The sequence below is a fragment of the Haliotis rubra genome, unplaced genomic scaffold (genome assembly GCF_003918875.1).
Source record: "Haliotis rubra isolate DU_JTF1 unplaced genomic scaffold, ASM391887v1 Scf383, whole genome shotgun sequence".
Lineage (NCBI taxonomy): Eukaryota > Metazoa > Mollusca > Gastropoda > Lepetellida > Haliotidae > Haliotis > Haliotis rubra.
The window spans coordinates 112,960-127,628 of record NW_025767061.1 but is presented as its reverse complement, the minus strand read 5'-3'; the positions used below and the strand labels follow the sequence as shown (position 1 = coordinate 127,628).

Sequence of the window (14,669 nt, the reverse complement as noted above, 5' to 3'; positions counted from 1 at the left end):
ACGTCAGCGAGCCTGACCATCCGATCCCATTAGCCGATTCTCACAGAAAGCATCGGTTACTGAAGATCAATTCTAACCTAGATTTTGACGGGTCTGGTGGAGCACAGTGTGACGTGATGGTTTAACAACAACATACATTCTGGTATGTGGTGGTGGAGCACAGTGTGACGTGTGTTTAACAACAACATACATTCTGGTATGTGATGGTGGAGCACAGTGTGACGTGATGTTTAACAACAACATACATTCTGGTATGTGATGGTGGAGCACAGTGTGACGTGATGGATTAACAACAACATACATTCTGGTATGTGATGGTGGAGCACAGTGTGACGTGATGGTTAACAACAACATACACTGGTAACATACAGTGTCTGGTAACAACAACATACATTCTGGTATGTGATGGTGGAGCACAGTGTGACGTGATGGTTTAACAACAACATACATTCTGGTATGTGATGGTGGAGCACGGTGTGACGTGATGGTTTAAAAACAACATATACATTCTGGTATGTGGTGGTGGAGCACGGTGTGACGTGATGGTTTAACAACAACATACATTATGGTATGTGATGGTGGAGCACAGTGTGACATGATGGTTTAACAACAACATACATTCTGGTATGTGGTGGTGGAGCACGGTGTTACGTGTGTTTAACAACAACATACATTCTGGTATGTGATGGTGGAGCACAGTGTGACGTGATGGTTTAACAGTAACATACATTCTGGTATGTGATGGTGGAACACAGTGTGACGTGATGGTTTAACAACAACATACATTCTGGTATGTGATGTGGAACACAGTGTGACGTGATGGTTTAACAACAACATACATTCTGGTATGTGGTGGTGGAGCACAGTGTGACGTGTGTTTAACAACAACATACATTCTGGTATGTGATGGTGGAGCACAGTGTGACGTGATGGTTTAACAACAACATACATTCTGGTATGTGATGGTGGAGCACAGTGTGACGTGATGGATTAACAACAACATACATTCTGGTATGTGATGGTGGAGCACAGTGTGACGTGATGGTTTAACAACAACATACATTCTGGTATGTGATGGTGGAGCACAGTGTGACGTGATGGTTTAACAACAACATACATTCTGGTATGTGATGGTGGAGCACGGTGTGACGTGATGACGTGATGGTTTAAAAACAACATATACATTCTGGTATGTGGTGGTGGAGCACAGTGTGACGTGATGGTTTAACACACAACATACATGACGTGATGGTTTAACAACAACATACATCTGGTATGTGATGGTGGAGCACAGTGTGACGTGATGGTTTAACAACAACATACATTCTGGTATGTGATGGTGGAGCACAGTGTGACGTGATGGTTTAACAACAACAACATACATTCTGGTATGTGATGGTGGAGCACAGTGTGACGTGATGGTTTAACAACAACATACATTCTGGTATGTGATGGTGGAGCACAGTGTGACGTGATGGTTTAACAACAACATACATTCTGGTATGTGATGGTGGAGCACAGTGTGATGGTTTAACAACAACATACATTCTGGTATGTGATGGTGGAGCACAGTGTGACGTGATGGTTTAACAACACATACATTCATGTGATGGTGGAGCACAGTGTGACGTGATGGTTTAACAACAACATACATTCTGTGACGTGATGGTTTAACAACAACATACATTCTGGTATGTGATGGTGGAGCACAGTGTGACGTGATGGTTTAACAACAACATACATTCTGGTATGTGATGGTGGAGCACAGCGTGACGTGATGGTTTAACAACAACATACATTCTGGTATGTGATGGTGGTGTGAGCACATGTGATGGTGGAGCACAGTGTGACGTGGTTTAACAACAACATACATTCTGGTATGTGATGGTGGAGCACAGTGTGACGTGATGGTTTAACAACAACATACATTCTGGTATGGTGGAGATGACGTGATGGTTTAACAACAACATACACTGGTATGTGTGGTGTGGAGCACGTGATGGTTTAACAACAACATACATTCTACATTGGAGCACTGGTATGTGATTCTGGTGGAGCACAGTGTGACGTGATGGTTTAACAACAACATACATTCTGGTATGTGATGGTGGAGCACAGTGTGACGTGATGGTTTAACAACAACATACATTCTGGTATGTGATGGTGGAGCACAGTGTGACGTGATGGTTTAACAACAACATACATTCTAGTGTGATGTGATGGTGGAGCACAGTGTGACGTGATGGTTTAACAGTGTGACAACATACATTCTGGTATGTGATGGTGGAGCACAGTGTGACGTGATGGTTTAACAACAACATACATTCTGGTATGTGATGGTGGAGCACAGTGTGACGTGATGGTTTAACAACAACATACATTCTGGTATGTGATGGTGGAGCACAGTGTGACGTGATGGTTTAACAATAACATACATTCTGGTATGTGGATGGTGGAGCACAGTGTGACGTGATGGTTTAACAACAACATACATTCTGGTATGTGATGGTGGAGCACAGTGTGACGTGATGGTTTAACAACAACATACATTCTGGTATGTGATGTATGTGATGGTGGAGCACAGTGTGACGTGATGGTTTAACAACAACATACATTCTGGTATGTGATGGACGTGATGGTGACGTGGAGACAGTGTGGTTTAACAACAACATACATTCTGGGTGGTATGGTGGAGCACAGTGTGACGTGATGGTTTAACAACAACATACATTCTGGTATGTGATGGTGGACGCACAGTGTGACGTGATGGTTTAACAACAACATACATTCTGGTATGTGATGGTGGAGCACAGTGTGACGTGATGGTTTAACAACAACATACATTCTGGTATGATGGTGGAGCACAGTGTGACGTGATGAGCACAGTGTGACGTGATGGTTTAACAACAACATACATTCTGGTATGTGATGGTGGAGCACAGTGTGACGTGATGGTTTAACAACAACATACATTCTGGTATGTGATGGTGGAGCACAGTGTGACGTGATGGTTTAACAACAACATACATTCTGGTATGTGATGGTGTGTGTAACAACAACATACATTCTGGTATGTGGTGGTGGAGCACAGTGTGACGTGATGGTTTAACATCAATATCCACAAAAACGAGTGAAATGCCATTCACCTGCAGCTGTTCCAAATGATACATTTAATACATGTTTACGAAAAGTGATATATCGTTTCAGGTATTTCACATTGGTATATAGTCTCATTGGTCACCCAAGATAGCATACCTGGGAACTAATCGCATAATGTCCACAATTCTTTACAAAAAGGTAATTTAGTTAGCCAATAATGAGCAATCAATCAATGTCTTGGCGGTTAATCCTTTGAAAGAAGGAAGTTGTTTTAGGCAGACACCGACACGACAGAGTGTATTCAGTATAGATTAGTAAATCTACATACATGAACACTACCTTTTAACAAATCTTCTGTGTAAGATAAAAGTAATTAATCAATCAGCGTGTTATCGGTTAATCCTTTGATCGATGTTTATAATGTTGATTATTTACTCCAGACACAAGAAATGCCAAATGGGAACCTTTGTCGGGTTATCCCAGTGGTGTTACCACTAAATATACCTGTTTTAAATTCATTAACTGACCATCAAGTGAATGATGACAAATAACATGTGTAGGTTTATACCACCTAACATGGGTTACAACAAGGGAGTATTAATTGCTGTATTGCATGCAATTTTAATTGCATGTGAAAACCTATGGGCCGACACTATTTTGAGAATACGGACAGAACTTCATTGTTGCATAAGAAATACATATAAGCATTTGCTGTGTGCTAAAACTGTATGTACCTATTCACCTAAGTAAATTTTCAGAGTCTTCTAGCAATGGCAAAGTGGGGTTGTTTAGTTTACGGATTCAAATAAATCAAATGTCATTTTTTTAATATTATACGTCATATTTTTAAATGACGTGAATAAATATCGAGGTAAAAAACCCACAGAAATGGGATCAATTATGATCAGTCATTATACCATCCAGGCATTAGAAAACCTGCAAAAGCCCACACTGCTTTGATACTTTAATGCAATCAGACAAGAACTACCGGGGAAATTTTCAAATAACGGCATCTGATGGGCATCCACCCTTCCTAATGTCGCACTGTTTAGGTTGAAGTCATTAACCGTAACCGAGATGAGCGAGGCTGATCATAGATTTCACTATCACTAGCGGCTGGCTCGAACAAATAAGGCCCAGCGACACCAGGCAATTACGACAGAATCGTCTATGAAAACAAGTTGTAACTCGGAAGGGGAGCAGGACAAAGCCACCCGGACAAATGCCACCCAGTTATTTTACCATTACAGAGAGGACAATTACCACCCATATTGATTTTAATGTTGATTTTGTTGTAAAATTATGTAGACTTTGATGAATAATTTGGGTTCTTAAAAAAATATATTCACTTTGATAAAAAAGTTGATTTTCATGTAAAATTTTGATTTCATAGTAATGTTGACTTTTTAAAAATGTTATTGTGTTGGTGGTTTTTATTTTTATTTGGGTGGCATTTGTCCTAGGTGGCATTTGTCCGGGTGGCATTTGTCCTAGGCCCACTCGGAGGCTAGGCAAAGCAGGTGACAAAATTAAATGACAGCAGATTGTGAGAACATATAGCTTTCATTTTTCACAACAATTGTCACGATTTCTGTTCCTGCTGAGCTGTAGGCTCGTTCGATATCTCGCGATGTCATTATCGCGATAATGCACCTAGGCGATCATCAAAGGAGTGGATTGCTTAAAGGTCACATGCAACCAAACAATCAAACATAATTAAAACACAGTTATCACTTATTTATGGCATATAATATACATTGCTGATTATGAAAAAGCATATAAACAAAATTATAAGCGTACAATCGCAAATCAAAAGTGCAATATTTTGTACTTGGGTTTACTTCCCTAGAAACGAAGCAGCCGGGATACCGAACCCAGTCAGAGCGGGTGGGTGTGCACTCAAGTGTAACGGCTGGTTCATTTGCCGATACCCTCACGGCTCATTGTGTGTGTATATATATAGATGTTAGGTTTTGTAAATACGGTGTCGTACCGGGAAGGCTAAAATGTATTTTTCAGATGTCCCGGGAAGGCTAAAATGTATATTTCGGATTTCCCGGGAGAGCTAATTGAGGGAGTACCGCCAAAGCTAAAGATACGGTGCCGGGAAGCATAATCCATACCGGGAGTAGATACATTTCTTTTCAAAACATTGTTATAATAGAGTATTTATCAGAACAGAATAGAACATAGAATTTATTAAGACTTGAACCAGTCTTCTATTCGATTAAGATTTAAAGATAAACAATGGACACATATTATTTCTTCCCTAGGTACATTATGTATAAATCCTTTATCTTACCTCTGTTTGACTATTGCTGTCATCTCTGGGACAATTGTACAAAGGAACAGTCCTTGTCACTAGAAAACCTTCACTTAGATGCCTTACGCACAATATGCGGTGCAGTTAGAGGTACAAGCCATGCGAAACTATATCATGAGACAAACATGACTTCATTATCGAAACGGAGAGAAAATTTTAAATTAACATTATTTTACAAAATGGTAAACCATATGGTTCCTGACTATCTTTGTGATCTTGCTCCAGGGAATGTTTCTGATAACAGTAACTACAATCTTAGGAATAATGAAAATTATCAGACTATAAGATGCAAATCTGCTAATTACGCCAAATCGTTTTTGCCCGATACAATTAAACTGTGGAATGACCTACCTACAAATGCCACAAACGCTTCCTCTGTTGGACAGTTTAAGAATTCAATCACACCACAAGTTAATACCAACACAATGTTCGATCTAAATTTTGGTAGTCGATTTTGTCAAATAATACACTGCCGCCTTAGATTGGGATGCAGTGACTTAAACAGTGATAAGTATAATCGTTTCATTTCTGATAATGCTTCTTGTTCCTGCTCACAAGATTATGAGGATGTATTCCACTATTTTTTCATGTGTCCTAAATATAATGCCACTCGATACGAATCGTATTTCTATGTGAAAGGGTTCTCCCCTGCGGGATGTGCTAAATGGCAATAACTCAGTATCTCATCAGACGAATATGGATATTCTACGGTCAGTCCATCAATTCATTATTACATCAAAACGTTTTGATTCATAAAGTTTTGTAGCTTCTCTTATTTTTTTTTTATTTGTATCAACTGGCCACGAAACTGAACCAAGACAAATTGTTGATATCCATGATTGTTATTATTCAGAGATAACTTGTTATAACCACTATAAATATGTATTATGCACAAATGTGAACCTTCACATGTATTATGGAGCGGCATTAATATAAGCCATTTAGGCTTGTTTGCCAATCCTTTTCTTTCCTCTTGAATAGAATAAAATATGTTTAAACCACATTATGGTATCTTCCAACTTCAATATGTAGCAGGCTTCTTTATCTTCTTCGCTTGTTTAGACCTGTATTTAAGTGGCGTTTTTATTTCAGATGTATTTAATTCGAAAAACATTGCTATAATATTGAAGTTGCAAACTGACACCGAACTATCGTACACATATTCGTGATGGCAGGTGCGCAGGTTATAGTCAACTTAAACCTGAAGGGCCTTGTGAACAACATCATCGGGGACATCGCCTACACAGACAACGTGTCTGAACTTCTCAAATTGTCTTAAGCTCGACGTAGATTGACAGAAATGTGATTTACTATGGATAATGACAATTTAATGTCGAATTCAAGAAAATGTATACTGAAAATGAAAACGTATAGCTGTATTAATATTTTTGTATGTGCCCAAATTAAAGAGCGTCCACGTTAATCCTGTTTTCTTTGTAATTTGTCAGAGCCTCCGAGTGAGGCGCCCCGTGTTCATTTAACCATAACATTGCAGACAGACAGATATTTTATTTCAGTCTCACCTCACATAAAATACATATTTAATATATTTATAAAATATAGCATATAAGTGAGCCACCCTTTAAGGGTTATGAGAGACTAATGTATTAATACATTATAAATACTAAATAATTATATAGGTACATACAGTATAAAATCTATCCGTATAAAATATGATATGTTTGATTGGCATTTAGAAGTTGGTGACTAATAAGAAAGTAAGAAAGTTTATGGATAACAACTTCTTTATTATATATGATGCGACGTTTCGGTATGGATTCTTATACCGTTGTCAAGCAAGAGTGAATAAACTTTCTTACTTTCGTATAAAATATGTTTTCTTCTTTGCAAGATATAAAAGCAGGTTTTGGCACTGAAATATACATGGTGTTTAAAAAGTAAAACTAATTTATCATCATCACAAAGATCTAAGAAGTTGGGATAGCTAAAACAGACATTTTCATATAAACTTTCACGCAAATCATCATACATAGGGCAATACAACAGAACGTGTCTTTCATCCTCAACACTCTCACTGCACTGAAAACATACCCTCTCATTCACATTTGTATATCTGCCGGTTTCCAAATGCAGAGGAGCAGTACCTGATCTGAATTTGGAGAAGGCAGAGCGGTAAGAACGGGGCATACTCATACTCACGTAACTTTCACAGACATTGCAAGTACCGCGAAGGCTACGCTCACTGAACCGAGAAGCGTCGAGATTTTAGCATTCCCGGCAATGAACCGTAAATACATGCTCATTTTCTTGTGTATAACAATTTGCAATCAACAGACATCATAACATGTCATGTGTACAAGTATCGCACATGCCTGTCTGTCTAATTACATAATGTGACAGAGACCGAACTCGGGCCATAAATCAATGCGTTTTGTTTATGGTGTATAGCCTGATAGGTGTTAAGTTCAAATTGCATGTGGTCAGTGATCGAAGTTGTGTATTGAATATTGTCATTAGCAGACAGGCAGGCAGACACATAGGTGTCAATAAAACCGACACTGAGTTTTGTCTGTGACAACGACATATCTGTGTCACAGTTAGATATTCGGTCAACGCTAAATAATGACATTGCTTTTAAGTATCGAACTGAGAAAGTGACTCGGTAAGAAGAACGTGTGGTGAAATAGACAAATGAAATTATATAAACAGTTAAATCGGTAATCTATTGGTATAACATAAAAAGCTCGCGCCTGTGAAATATCAACAAAACATTAAAAAAAAATAGCTCACACCAAAGCCTTCACCGAGTATTCACCGGACAACCCGCTGCGCGAACCTATTTCACTGCGCATGTGCTATGAGCGCAGCCCAGCTGTTGAAACCACTTTTCCCCCAAGCGCTGGGGAAAATTAGTGAATCTTTTGAACTCCGCCTTCGCGCGTTTTTTTTCATCGCGTTATTTTTCAACTTTATAAGTTGAATTTGCATTTTTGATGATTTGTTTCAGTAAGTCCATACCGAAAGGTATCAGAATCTGCAAAGTTGTGTTTTACGTTGCATGTGACCTTTAACATAACGTTAGGAATACTTCTTACCTTTTTTTTAAAAAATATTCCTCATTTTGTTACCATCTATTTGAGATTTGATTTTCCTTGACTTCGTTGTGTACTGGTCCGTGGCTGTGGTCTCCAGGGGCCCGTTTCACAAAGCCCTCTTACCGGTACGACCTCGTAAAGCAGGTCATAGACCACCTCTTACTTTTTTACCCTGTTTCACAAAGACCTCGTATATTTACACTGTGTCGTAAACAGCCCAAAATTTAGGACCCCGATTGACCTGTCGTTAATGCTTTAGGAGGTCGTAAACACTACAAAGATGGCGTCAACGGTTATGGCACTGCAAGTGATTAAAACGCGCTAACAAAGAAGACCTGAGAAATTTTGAGATAGGTCGAACGTGCTCGACACCCATGTTGTTTTCTAACTGTGCAGAAAGTTAGAGCCTCAACTGAACAAGGCGTTCACATGCTATTCCGACCTCCCTGCAAGTGTTGTGTACACAGAGGTATTTAGCAAAAGGGATTTTCCTCAGTGAAATCAGGGATCTCCATCAGTTGAATACTTGAAAGGATATTTTGTCAGTTGCTGTGAAATGTCAAAAATGAATGCCAAAGAGCTCAGTTCAATCCTCAAGTTCTTGCGTGATAGGAAGCTGCTGAAAGTGAGGATATCAGGATCTAAGCAAAAATTTTTGGAAGAATTAAAGTCTCTGCTTCATATATGTGGAGATGTACCATCCCAGAAATTCCGAAGGAGGTCTCCTGCAAAATTGAAATGCCTTTCCTTAAAATGTCTGCAGCAAAAGTCATATCCTAAAATGGCCCTTAATGTATCCTATGCTAATTGGAAATTTGGCGAGATACTGGGCAATTGGCGTCGAGGAGCCAAAATAAAGCGCAACATGGTAGTGCTAGTTTTATCCAAACCAGTTGAATGGTTCTACATACCGGAATGGCATTCTGATAGAAACCAACTGGAAACCAAGAAGATAGATCCACATCACCTCCTCACCAGACATCGATCAGCTTTGTGCAAGGGCAATCTTGGATCAGCAAAGAGATCGGACTTTGTCACAGTTGCGGAACAGGGAAATACACAGCTGAAGCTGGGAATGATTGAGGATCGCATAAACATGCAGAGCACTGACTTTTCTTTGATAACTTTCTCTGTTGAAGTGGAGAATGAACTGAGAGCCATGAAAGCTAACAAGTCTGCAGAAATGTGCAAAATGGTGAGTTAAAATGTATGTGTTTTTTTAAAAATTTGTAAATATTCAAGGAAGAATACTTTCCCCATATATTACCTACTTTAACTATCAATCAACTATGCTTCTTCAGTACCGTTCTGGGAAAACTTATTGCTCTACAAGACAAAGTCCACTTTGCTACCACTAAATGGTTCTGCAGAACCATAATAAAGTAGCCAACAAGAAATTCTTAGTGTATAAATTTAATTCGTTAAATTAAACAAAAACCTCAAAATTGCAAAAAGTAATAAGATTTTGGTCTGTCAAATGGGTCTGATTGTCATACACTGATATGTGTACTCAATTTAGATTTAAGCACAAGACCAAACTCTGATAATTGGTACTGTTCTGTTCATCACAAATTGTATCATTATTATCCATAAATGATATTATTTCAGATTCGTGACTGGTTCGAAGCTTGTGATCAACCAGGAATTCCAGCCCTTGAAAGATGCAGAAATATGTGGAGGTAAGTACTTTCTTGACCATAGTAAATTGTTATTAACAGCACTTGCAATCATTAAATGATTATGATCAAGTGCTAAATTTGGTCCTGGCCCTTGCTGATTTAGCATAATTCTACTACTACTGGAAAGTTAGTTAACAATGATCACACTTTCCTAATGCTTACGTCTGTAAATGAGAATGTAATTTCTTTCATTTAAGATACAGAGAAAAGCTGTTGTCCTTTGTGGATCTGCAGAGGTTTCCTCACCCCGGAATGCATATAAAGGGATATCCAAAGCAATTATTGGAAGCAACAATTGCAAGCATTGACCAAACGTCGAACCTACAATCAACTACCCTGTAGTGCAGTCAGCAGTCAGAATTGAGAAGCAATTTACTCCTCACTGGCCGCTCTTCCTGGTTCAAACAACGGAGTACCTACCTGTATTGGTCTGGAAACAAACATGGCAAAGTTGTGTGGGGAGAGTCTTGTGAGGCTAGACCCTGACAGGTAATTGATTGTCTCAACTTATTTGTACATGTGAAACAAGGGCATAAATCGAATCAACGGCGCTTCACCCTTTAAACTCCAACTTTAGCATTTTAACCATTTAATTAATGAAATAATTATTTTCATAACTTTCTGTGTAGCTGATTTTCAAGAATCATAACTTTATAACAAATGGAATGATCCAGGATTGGCCAGGGGCTGATGATAAGCAAACCAGAAATATTACTGGATTGAAAATAATTGCATTATCATTACTAATTCCAGTTTTTAGCTGACATTAACCAGTTTGGCAAATTGAGTGTTCACAAATTAAGTCCAAAGGCATTTACTTTTGATAATGATTTCATTCCTTTATTAATCTTATTTGTTGTAGAGGATTCCCTCTCCGTATGTCTTCTGCTCCTATGTACCCTGAACAAACTCTTTAGAAAGTCAACGAGCCACTCCCTGCTGCAAGACCTCCACCTTGCTTTATTGATGACATCAACATTGTTGTGAGTATAATAGTTGGACAGATCAAGTCCATTCACAAAACAATAGTTAGATATAGATATATAGATCAGCATTAACAGGAATGTCATAGCCTCTGTATCTTATTGTATTTGGGATTACGAATGTTATATGTAATTTTTACATTTGTTACTTGGTATGTATATTACTTTTGGTATTTGGTTAAGCATATTTCAATAATATAATCTCACATTTCAGGATCATCCGTTTGACGACAAAAGTCGAAGACGCACTGCTCGTCACCATCTGCATGGACTATCCAACATCCATGAACCAGCTAAAGGAGTCTCTGGAGTGCGTCAACACCACAAAGTTGACGAGTCCAGAATAAATCCACTTGTGAGAATGGGCAAAGCTAAAGACACTGCTTTTTAAAAACTGTTCTTCATGCAGTAAGATTTGAGTGAATGCTTAATTGAAATTCAGTGCAGTACCATCCCAGGTTCACTTGTGATATAAATGGAAATACTATTGAAAGTGCTGTTAAATCCAAAATCATCTCATCCCCAGGGCACATTTGTGGGAAAAGCTAACATAAGGTCGCCTAGTGGTCTTGTTTTCAGAATGACAAACACCCAATGTTAATGAACTTAAAAAGTTCTTCCAAGTTAAGTCATGTTGTTTGATTTGTTTCATATCATGTCATGTAAATGAAAGAGCTGCTGCTGTTAGGATGTATTGTTATCTTGAATAAAATTATAAAACAATTTTGAATGAACTTTTTCGTGTTGTCAATTGAAGTACATGTGGAAATAAGTTTCAAAACTTTTTTATTGATAAAGTCAAACTTGGCACTTGGACAACACAGTATACATTTATGGCACCGACTGGTGGTAGACAGTAATTCTGTTCAACAACATATAAATCACAGGCTATCACAAAAATAAAATACATGTATAAGATGTAAATCACAAAATAACATATTTACACATCACATATGTCTCTCTCTCTGGATGATCACAGAAACATATTTACACATCACAGTCTCTCTCTGGGTGATCACAGAAACATATTTACACATCACAGTCTCTCTCTGGATGATCACAGAAACATATTTACACACCACAGTCACTGGAGAAAATGTTTAAATATCCTATTTTTTTGCTGCACTGCAATGGATTAAGAGGTCTGGGTCTATTTCAACAATATCAAAATCTTCGTCCTCCTTTGGTCCTTGGCAGACCTCCTCATGCCTCCTTCTGGAGGTCTCCCACTTAAAGTCCTTGCCACATGAAGAACAGATTTCAATCTTGGTGGGTTTGTGCATCACACCATGCCTCATCAAGTCGGCCTTTCTGTTTGTGGCATAAGGACATAACTCGCACTGGTGTTTTTTCTCGCCATGAATTTCACGCATGTGCTTATTAATTGTTTTTTCATGAAAGTCTTTTCCACATACCTGACACCTTTCTGTTTTCGTTTGATGAGAAATCTGATGTTTTGAATGTGAATCCTTAGTGTGAAATGTTTCTTCACAATATTCACATTTCAATGTTGTGCCTTCATGTAAGGCATGGTGCCGCTTGAGTGCCGATGGACTTGCTAAAGCTTTTCCGCAAAGTTTGCGAGTTGCGTACGGCTTTCCTTGATGCTTGGCAAGGTGCGCTTTGAGGAGGACTCGGGTATTAAACCCTTTACTACATTGGCTACATACATAAGGAAACTCTTTTGTATGTTGCCGGGTGTGCATTTTCATTCCCATCTTTGTTGCTAGCACCTTGTCACAGTACTCGCACTCGAACCTCAAATGTTGAAGATCTGGTTGTGGTTCAGTCCATGTCTGTGATGTGGTTGGTGATTCAGGAATGGTAGTTAGTTCATCACATGAACCAGGACTTGCAGGATCTGTCATTTCTTTCAGGAGCATTGCTGGAAAATCAAAAACAGATAATTAGGTCTCCATTAGGACATCTAAAAGTGAAACCTTATTCTAATTTTACAGTTATTTTAAATATTAAAAATTAAAATTAGCCTCATAAAAATATTTATTATCAGTTAGGATATCCAGTTCTTTTTACATGATAAAAATATATTACATATCATCTTAGTAAAAAACCCGAAAAATAACAAAATTAATTTTGAAAAAGACGGTAGTGCAGTATAGCAATCAATATATAGACCTACAGAAACATTCACTTCATATATTTTCCATAGACTTACATGTTAATTTAGTGAAGCAGAAATAATTTTCATTCAGGTGATTTCACATTTGACTATGATCGAAAGTAACTTCATGAAAATTGTTTTATTAATTAGTCAATGGAAATTACATGACAACGACACGAGTCTGTGATTATATTCAAAATATATTTTACATATTTATACCATGAAAATATATAAGTTCGGATTAGATTTTTGTCAAAGTATATATTGAAAATATATACAGTCAGTTATTCATTTGGGTTCCCAGTTTTGGCCGTGTGAAACCATACTATCATGCTCCACCAAACCAAGAATCAGAATCGGTTGGCCGTATTTGATACGGACTATAGCGGTTCCACATGCTAATCACAAAATGACTTATGTTCTTCGATGTAGCTGGCGAAATGATGTAATATTTTACAGTTTCGTTTTAGGAACCTTTATCTAGTTTTTCTAATTCATAAAATATCTTATAGCAAGACATATGAAGAATAAAAATCATTTTCACTTACCAACCGCAGGAGTCAAACTTTCATCCGCCATTTTGGAATTGGGCAGCGCATGCGCAGTCACATCGTGATGCACTTCGAGTCTTTCGGAACGCGTCCTCGATTCTTTAAATTTGCAGATCGTCGTATTTTTATGCAGTTTCTATGCTTTCTATTCCGCATCGCTATGTTTGTATGCACATTCGCCTCTTAATGTGTACATTTCTATGCTTTTCCTCGCAATTCGTTTTTTTCTTTGGTAGGCCTGTCCATGGAATATCCCGAGCTAGTGTGTTAAGAATAGTGCTCTGGCCGTGTATCTGGACTTGATTAAAAACCCCTGGGTGCCACAGGGACATATGTCCTTCCTCTTCAACCCTCACTTTGAAGTCCAATAAAATTCTAAATATATCAGACACACAAATATACTTCACAGTTTTGACAAAGCTAAAAGACAAAGCTAAAGTGCTTAAATAACCTTTCAAAATAGGCTTCATCGTAAATGTCGCCATTTTATACACAATACGAAATCACGATTCACAGCATTATTTGCTGTACAGTGTAGACAGTATGTTTTCAAATGTGAAAATTGGATAATTACTGGATGTACTGAATTTCAAAAATAACATATTAATGATAACTGAAATCAGTTTTTCATGATATCACTAATGATAATCTGAAACGCTGCCGATGAACCTAGAATCGGTTTGGATGTTTTCGAAAATATACTTACACGAACGCCGAAGTGCGCTTTCCGCCTTATTGGATAGTGTTTACAAAATCACGTCTCGCAAAGGCCGGTATTGAGACGCCTATTACATCACGCATATTTCATAGTCAGCTGCGACAAATGCATCAATGAATTCCCCATACATTTTAAAAT

General features: G+C 38.1%; 1 long non-coding RNA gene across 1 annotated transcript; it reads left to right on the top strand.

Moving 5' to 3' along the window:
• The first annotated feature begins 9,528 nt into the window (after positions 1 to 9,528).
• Positions 9,529 to 10,399, top strand: LOC124286442. The gene is made up of 3 exons (XR_006901031.1): positions 9,529 to 9,673; positions 10,106 to 10,157; positions 10,355 to 10,399. It is a non-coding gene; the product is annotated as an uncharacterized LOC124286442 (long non-coding RNA).
• The last annotated feature ends 4,270 nt before the right edge of the window (positions 10,400 to 14,669 follow it).